Below are 9,045 nucleotides of genomic sequence, written 5' to 3'. Positions count from 1 at the left end.
TTTTCCCTACTTTCTTCAATTTAAGTCTGTATTTGGCAATAAGGAGTTCATGATCTGGGCCACAGTCAGCTCCCAGTCCAGCTTTTTATCAAAAATGAAAACAGATTACATTTATCATTCTCTGTTTCTCTGTTTTAATTATGCATCTCAGAAATATCTCATGTCAGGACCTAAAGGATCACATTGTATTAAACACATTGAGAGTCCTTTGGACAGCAAGGAGATCAAACCAGTCAATCTTAAAGGACATCAACCCTGAACATTAATTGGAAGGACAGATGCTGAAGCTGAAGCTCCAATACTTTGGCCACCTGATATGAAGAGCTGACTCATTGGAAAAGACCCTGATGCTGGGAAAAATTGAAGGCAGGAGGAGAAGGGGACAACAGAGGATGAGATGGTTGGATGGCATCACCGACTCAATGGACATGAGTTTGAGCAAGTTCCAGGAGATAGTGAAGGACAGGAAAGCCTAATGTGCTGCAGTCCATGGGGTTGCAGAAAGGGGGACACAAATTAGCAACTAAACAACAATTTCCCTCAGATATATTTAGGCTTATTTTTGTTGGCTTAATTTATATAAATAGTTCTCTTAAAATTTTAATGCATTAATTTAAGTAAACGTATTTTGGTGGTGGTTTAATAATTATGTTGTGTCTCTTGCAACCCCATGGACTATAGCCCACTGGGCTCCTCTGTCCGTGGAATTTTCCAGGCAAGAATCCTGGAGTAGGTTGCCATTTCCTTCTCCAGGGGATCTTCCCAACCCAGAGATCGAACCTGTGTCTCTTATGCCTTCTGCATTGCAGGCAGATTCTGCACTGACTGAACCAGGGGAAGCCCAAGTTATGCTAATCCTACTTTTTCTATGAATGTCTAAACTCAACACATTTCTTTCTGACAAAGACTTTTTATCTTCTCACTCCCCGGAGATATCAAAGAGCCAAACACCTAGCTCTCCTTCAGAAGGGCACCTGAGTGGGAACAACAGCAGCCTCAGCTGGTCAAAAGGCGAGTGAGAAGGATGGTCCCACTGACTCAGTTTCCCTCCCTTCGGTCTCCTGCCAAACCTGCCACAAGCAGTGCCACGTGGACAGGCCACCCACGTGGACAGGCCACCCATGTGGACAGGCCACCCACGTGGACAGGCCACCCATGTGGACAGGCCACCCACGTGGACAGGCCACAGTGGCTGAGCGACACCTGCCCTTGTGTTCCCCTCTGTCTTCAGGGAAGTGCAGGGCACGATAGGGTCCACCTGGGCAGGAGGCGCAGCCGCAGCCTCTCTGACATCATCATCAGCCTGGGTGGACCAAGCCACCTCCACAAGCCTGCTCCCTGCGGGACCTCGATGAGGCACGTCCATGGTGGGCTTCCTGCCCTCCATGGGTCTACAGCGGGACAACCGTGGCTGGCCACCTGAGTTCTCCAGGGAGGAGGGTGTGAATGTGGCGTGGAGTCTTCTGGACAAGCACCAGGGGCATTTCTGCTCCAGTTACAGTACGTGGGGTCACAAAGAGTCCAACGTGACTAAAGCAACTTAGCACACGTGCACACACGCGTTACAAATGCCAGTAAAACAGACAATCGTTTGCTTTTTTGACAAGGTAAAAAGTGTATTTAAAAATTTCCCAGGATGGATGTGGAACACACATACAAAGTGCTTACTGTGTGTGTGTGTGCACGCATGCCCAGGCACTTCAGTTGTGTCCGACTCTCTGCGACCCCATGGACCATGGCTCACCAGGCTCCTCTGTCCATGGGATTCTCCAGGCAAGAATACTGGAGTGGGTTGCCATCGCCTTCTCCAGTGATAAAGTATGAAGTGAATGAAGTGAAGCCGCTCAGTCGTGTCCGACTCTCTGCGCCCCCATGGACCACAGCCCACGAGGCTCCTCCATCCTGGACCACAGCCCACCAGGCTCGCCCGTCCCTGGGATTCTCCAGGCGAGAGCACTGGAGGGGCTGCCATCGCCTTCTCCTGTGCGTGTGTGTAGACTTTGCTAAAGAATGTACTGCATACATGTTGTTAAAATCCATAAATTAAAATTAAACCATTCATTTTATCAAAGAAACTTAGAATTCGTTTTTTAAAGCCTTTTTTAAGAGCAGTTTTAGCCTCCTAGTAGAATTGAGACGACTTCTCCTGTGGTGCTAGTGGTGAAGAGCACGCTTGCCAATACAGGAGATGCAAGAGACGCATGTTCAGTCTCTGGATCGGGAAGATCCCCTGGAGGAGGGCATGGCAACCCGCTCCAGTATTCTTCTTGCCTGGAGAATCCCATGGACAGGGGAGCCTGATGGGCTCCAGTCCATAGGATTGAAAAGAGTCAGACATGACTGCAGAGACTTAGCATGCAGAACTGAGATGAAGGTTCAGAAATTCCCTATGGAGCCCCTGCCCTGGGCTCAGTCTCTTAGCACTAAGAGACAGTGTCTTAATAGCTCATTCCAGTGCTATAAAATATTCCATTGTCAAATGTAGTTTATCTGTTTACCTACTGAAGGACCTCTCGGTTGCTTCCAATTTGGGGCAGTTATGAATAAAGCCTCTATAGACGTCCATGCGCAGGTTTCTATTTGGATATGAGTTTTCAGTTCATTTGGGTAAATACCAAGGAGGAAAGTAGCTGGATCAAATGATAAGAGTGGGTTTAGTTTTGTGGTAAAATTCAGACTGTCTTCTAAGCTGGCTATTATATTATGATTTGATAATGATATGCCATTAATGATGCAGAGCTGTAATTTAAAATTTTATGTTTTCCAGTGAAGTTTTCCAAGGCCCAACACTTTCTAGGTTGATAGCTTCCCAACCGTTGGCAACTTTCATCCGGGAGACAGGGAAGGGGGACAGCACCTGGGACCTCCATGGCCAGTAGTACCGCATAGATCAAAGCTTAGAAAGAAAGTATTTCCTCCTGCAGAGGCCAATGCAAAATAAAAATAAATACACACATGCAACGAAGGAAGAATAAATGGAAATTTCCCATGCTGTGGAATTGTTTGCTGTTGTTCAGTTGCTAAGTTGTGTCCTACTCTTGGGTACCCCATGGGCTGCAGTACACTAGGCTTCCCTGTCCTTCACTATCTCCCGAAGTTTGCTTAAACTCATATTCATTGAGTCAGTGATGTTATCCAACCATCTCATCCTCTGGCACCCCTTTCTCCTTTTGCCCTCAGTCTTTCCCAGCATCAGAGTCTTTTCCAGTGAGTTGGTTCTTCGCATCAGGTGTCCAAAATATTGGAGCTTCAGCTTTAGCATCAGTCCTTCCAATGAATATTCAGTGTTGATTCCCTATAGAATTTAGTGTTTTGATCTCTTTCTTGTCTGTAGATGCTAACTTTTGGATGCTTAGGTAGTTAACAGTAGGTAGGTTAGTCCCTTGGGGCTTCATGATCAACACCACAAACCAGGTGGCTTAAAACAAAGAAGTTTGTTCTCTTAGTTCTGGAGGCCAGAAGTCTGTATCAAGGTGTGGACAAGGCTGCACTCCCCTGAAGCTCCAGGGAAGGTCCTTCTTTGTCTCGTCCAGTTTTTGGAGGCTGCAGGTGCCCCCTGCCTGCAGCTGCATCACCCGGTGTCTGCATTACTACAGTGTTTGCATCACCCCGTGTCTGCATCACCCCCGTGTCTGTATGACTCCCGTGTCTGCATGACCCCCGTGTCTGCATCACCCCCGCGTCTGCATCACCCCCGTGTCTGCATCACCCCCGTGTCTGCATGACCCCCACGTCTGCATGACCCCCGCGTCTGCATGACCCCCGTGTCTGCATGACTCCCGTGTCTGCATGACTCCCGTGTCTGCATCACCCCCGTGTCTGCATGACTCCCGTGTCTGCATCACCCCTGTGTCTGCATCACCCCCATGTCTGCATGACCCCCGCATCTGCATGACCCCCGCGTCTGCATCACCCCCGCGTCTGCATCACCCCGTGTCTGCATCACCCCCATGTCTGTATGACTCCCGTGTCTGCATCACCCCCGTGTCTGCATCACCCCCGTGTCTGTATGACTCCCGTGTCTGCATGACCCCCACATCTGCATCACCCCCGTGTCTGCATCACCCCCGTGTCTGTATGACTCCCGTGTCTGCATGACCCCCATGTCTGCATCACCCCCGCGTCTGCATCACCCCCGTGTCTGCATGACCCCCGTGTCTGCATGACCCCCGTGTCTGCGTCACCCCCGTGTCTGCGTCATCCCAATGTCTGCATCATCCCCCGTGTCTGCATCACCCCCGTGTCTGCATCACCCCCGTGTCTGCGTCGCCCCCGTGTCTGTGTCACCCCTGTGTCTGCCTCCATCCCACGTGGCCACCCCCACCCAGGCATCTCTGTGTCCCCTCATCCTCAATCAGGGTACCAGGCACTGGGTTTAGGGCCCACCCTCAAAACGGAGGGCCTCATCTTTACTTAATTTCATCTGCAAAGACCCTATCTCCAAAAGTGTCACTTTCTGAGGTTCCAGGTGGATGTGACTTGGGGGGAGTACTGTTAGAGTCACTACAGGGGATACAAAAATACAGTGAGGCATGGTGCCCCACAGCCAGTCTCTCCCATCAGGAAGCTTCCACTAGCCTCTTATTCTCATCCATCAGAGCAGACAGAATGAAAACCAAAATCACAGAAAGCTTAGCAAATTCATCAAATGATCACAGCCTTGTCTAACTCAATGAAACTAAGCCATGCCTGTGGGGCAACCCAAGACAGGCGGGTCATGGTGGAGAGATCTGACAGAATGTGGTCCACTGGAGAAGGGAATGGCAAACCACTTCAGTATTCTTGCCTTGAGAAGCCCATGAACAGTATGAAAAGGCAAAATGATAGGACACTGAAAGATGAACTCCCCAGGTCAGTAGGTACCCAATATGCTGCTGGAGATCAGTGGAGAAATAACTCGAAGAATGAAGAGACAGAGCCAAAGCAAAACAACACTCAGTTGTGGGTGTCACTGGTGATGGAAGTAAAGTCCAATGCTGTAAAGAGCAATATTACATAGGAACCTGGAATGTTAGGTCCATGTATCAAGGCAAATTGCTGCTGCTAAGTTGCTTCAGTCATGTCCGACTCTGTGCTACCCCAGAGACGGCAGCCCACCAGGCTCCCCCATCTCTGGGACTCTCCAGGCAAGAACATTGGAGTGCGTTACCATTTCCTTCTCCAATGCATGAAAATGAAAAGTGAAAGTGAAGTCACTCAGTCGTGTCCGACTCTTCGCGACCCCATGCACTGCAGCCTACCAGGCTCCTCCATCTATGGGATTTTCTAGGCAAGAGTACTGGAGTGGGGTGCCATCGCCTTCTCCATCAAGGCAAATTGGAAGTGGTCAAAAAGGAGACTGCAAGAGTAAACAATGGCATTTTAGAAATTTGTGAACTAATATGGACTGGAATAGGCCAATTTAACTCAGATGAACATTGTATCTACAACTGTGGGCAAGAATCCCTCAGAAGAAATGGAGTAGCCATCATGGTCAACAAAAGAGTCTGAAATGCAGTACTTGGGTGCAATCTCAAAAATGACAGAATGATCTCCGTTCATTTCCAAGGCAAACCATTCAGTATCACAATAATCTAAGTCTATGCTCCAACCACTAATGCTGAAAAAGCTGAAGTTGAATGGTTCTATGAAGACCTACATAACCTTCTAGAACTAGCATCAAGAAAAGATGTCCTTTCAACATAGGGGACTGGAATCCAAAAGTAGGAAGTCAAGAGATACCTGGAGTAAGAGGCAAGTTTGGCCTTGGAGTACAAAATGAAGCAGGACAAAATCTAACAGAGTTTTGCCAAGAGAATGCACTGGTCATAGCAAACACCCTCTTCCAACAACACAAGAGAAGTCTCAACACATGGACATCACCAGATGGTCAATACTGAAATCGGATTGATTATATTCTTTGTAGCCAAAAATGGAGAAGCTGTATACAGTCAGCAAATACAAGACCGGGAGCTGACTCTGGCTCAAATCATGAGCTCCTTACTGCCAAATTCAGACTTAAACTGAAGAAAGCAGGGAAAGCCACTAGACCATTCAGATATGACCTGAATCAAATCCCTTATGATTATACAGTAAAATGACAAATAGATTCAAGGAATTAGATCTGATAGACAGAGTGCCTGAAGAAATATGGACGGAGGTTCGTAACATTGTGTAGGAAGCAGGGATCAAAACTATCCTCAAGAAAAAGAAATGCAAAAAGGCAAAATGTTGTCTGAGGAGGCCTTATAGCTGAGAAAAGAAGAGAAATGAAAGGCAAAGGAGAAAAGGAAAGATATACCCATCTGAGTGCAGAGTTCCAAAAAATAGCAAGGAGTGGAGAGATAAGAAAGTCTTCCTAAGTGATCAATGCAAAGAAACAGAGGAAAACAATAGAATGGGAAAACTAGAGATCTCTTCAAGAAAATTACAGACACCAAGGGAACATTTCTGCAAAGATGGGCACAGTAAAGGACAAAAACAGTATGGACCTAACAGAAGTAGAAGACATTAAGAAGAGGTGGCAAGAATATGCAGAAGAGCTGTACAAAAGATATCTTAATGACCCAGATAATCATGATGGCATGATCACTCACCTAGAGTCAGACATCCTGGTGTGTGAAGTCAAGTGGGTCTTAGGAAAATCACTACAAAGAAAGCCAGTGGAGGTGATGGAATTCCAGCTGAGCTATTTCAAATCCTAAAAGATGATGCTGTGAAAGTGCTGCATGCAATACACCAGAAAAATTGGAAAACTCAGCAATGGTCACAGGACTGGAAAAGGTCAGTTTTCATTCCAATCCCAAAGAAAGGCAATGCCAAAGAATGCTCAAACTACCTCTCAATTACACACATCTCACATGCTAGCATGGTAATGCTTGAAATTCTCCAAGCTAGGCTTAAACATTACTTGAACAGAGAACTTCCAGATGTTCAAGCTGGATTTAGAAAAGGCAGAGGAACCAGAGATCAAATTGCCAACATTCGTCAGATCATAGAAAGAGCAAGAGAATTCCAGAAAAACATCTACTTCTGCTTCATTGACTATGCTAAAACCTTTGACTGTTCGGATCACAACACACTGGAAAATTCTTCAAGAGATGATACTATCAGACCATCTTATCTGCTTCCTGAGAAATCTGTATGCAGGTCAAAAAGAAACAGTTAGAACCAGGCATGGAACAGTGGACTGGTCCCAAATTAGGAAAGAAGTATATCAAGGCTGTATATTGTCATCCTGCTTATTTGACTTATATGCAGAGAACATCATGCAAAATGCTGGACTGGATGAAGCATATGCTGGAATAAAAATTGCTGTGAGAAATATCAATAACCTCAGATGTGCAGATGACACCACTCCTATGGGAGAAAATGAAGAGGTAGTAAAGAGTCTCTTAATGAAGGTGAAAGAGAAGAATGAAAAAGCTGGTTTAAAATTCAACATTCAGAAAACGAAGATAATGGCATCTGATTCCATCACTTCATGGCAAATAGATGGGGAAACAATGGAAATAGTGACAGACTTTATTTTCTTGGGCTCCAAAATCATTGCAGATGGTGACTGCAACCATGAAATTTAAAGACCCTTGCTCCTTGGAAGAAAAGTTATGCCAAACCCAGACAGAGTATTAAAAAGCAGAACCATTACTTTACCGACAGTCTGTCTAGTTAAAGTTATGTTTTTTTCCAGTGGTCATGTATGGATGTGTGAGTTGGACAATAAAGAAAGCTTAGCGCCGAAGAGTTGATGCTTTTGAACTGTGCTGTTGGAGAAGATTCTTGAGAGTCTGTTGGACAGCAAAGAGATCAAGCCTGTCAATCCTAAAGGAAATGAGCCCTGAATATTCATTGGAAGGACTGATGCTGAAGCTGAAGCTCCAATATTTTGGCCACCTGATAGGAAGAGCTGACTCATTAGAAAAGATCCTGATTCTGGGAAGGATTGCAGGCAGGAGGAGAAGGGGACGACAGAGGACAGGATCAGTGGATGGCATCACTGACTCAATGGACACGAGTTTGAGCAAGCTCCAAGGGTTGGCAATGGACAGGGAGGCCTGGTGTGCTGCAGTCCATGGGATCTCAAAGATTCAGAGATGACTGTGTGACTGAACAATAGGGCAAGGAACTGGAGAAACAGCAATGGTGAAAAGAGGGAGAAGAAAAGATGAGAACAAGTTGCGTTGATGTTAGATGGTAAAAGATTTCATCTGAACCCCGTTCACCCTGAAAAGTGTAACAAACACTGAACTTACTGCATGAATATTGAACAAAATACTATTCCTAAATATTCCAAAAATATAAATTAACAAAAAATTTATTAGAATTCACCAAAAATAATGATTTCATTTTGGAGCAGCAAATATATAATCACTTGATTAACGTTTAATATTTAAACCATTTTCCTTACTTTCTCACCCTTCGCACTTCGCAGGTGGCGCTAGTGGTAAAGAATCCACCTGCCGACGCAGGAGACATAAGAGACCCGGATTCAGTCCCTGGGTTGGGAAAATCCCCTGAAGGAGGGCATGGCAACCCACTCCAGTATTCTTGCCTGGAGAATCCCATGGACAAAAAATTCCTTTCTGTTAGGGCTTCCCTGGTGGCTTAGATGGTAAAGGCTGCCTGCAATGCTAGGAGACCTGGATTCAGGCCCTGAGGAGGGAAGACCCCCTGGAGAAGGGACTGGCTACCCACTCTAGTATTCTTGCATGGAGAATCCCACGGACAGAGGAGCCTGGTGGGCTACAGTCCGTGGGTCACAAAGAGTCAGAAACCAAACCCAACTGAGTGACCATCACTTTCACTTATAATTGATTTACAATGTTGCATAAGACTCAAGGGTATAAACTGGTGATTCCAGTTTAAAAGGTTATAGTCCAATTGTAATGAATATGAAATACTGGCTATATTCCCTGTGCTTACAATAGATCCCTGTAGCTTATTTATTCTATACATAATAGTTTATATCTCTTAGTCCTATTCCCTTAAATTTCTCTCCCCTCTTTTGCATCCCCACTAGCAAACCCTAGTTTGATCTCTATATCTGTGAGTCCAGTTTCTTTGGTG

The sequence above is a fragment of the Bos indicus genome, chromosome 20 (genome assembly GCF_029378745.1).
Source record: "Bos indicus isolate NIAB-ARS_2022 breed Sahiwal x Tharparkar chromosome 20, NIAB-ARS_B.indTharparkar_mat_pri_1.0, whole genome shotgun sequence".
Classification (NCBI taxonomy): Eukaryota; Metazoa; Chordata; class Mammalia; order Artiodactyla; family Bovidae; genus Bos; species Bos indicus.
The sequence above is the reverse complement of the archived record's forward strand: the minus strand, read 5'-3'. Positions refer to the sequence as shown.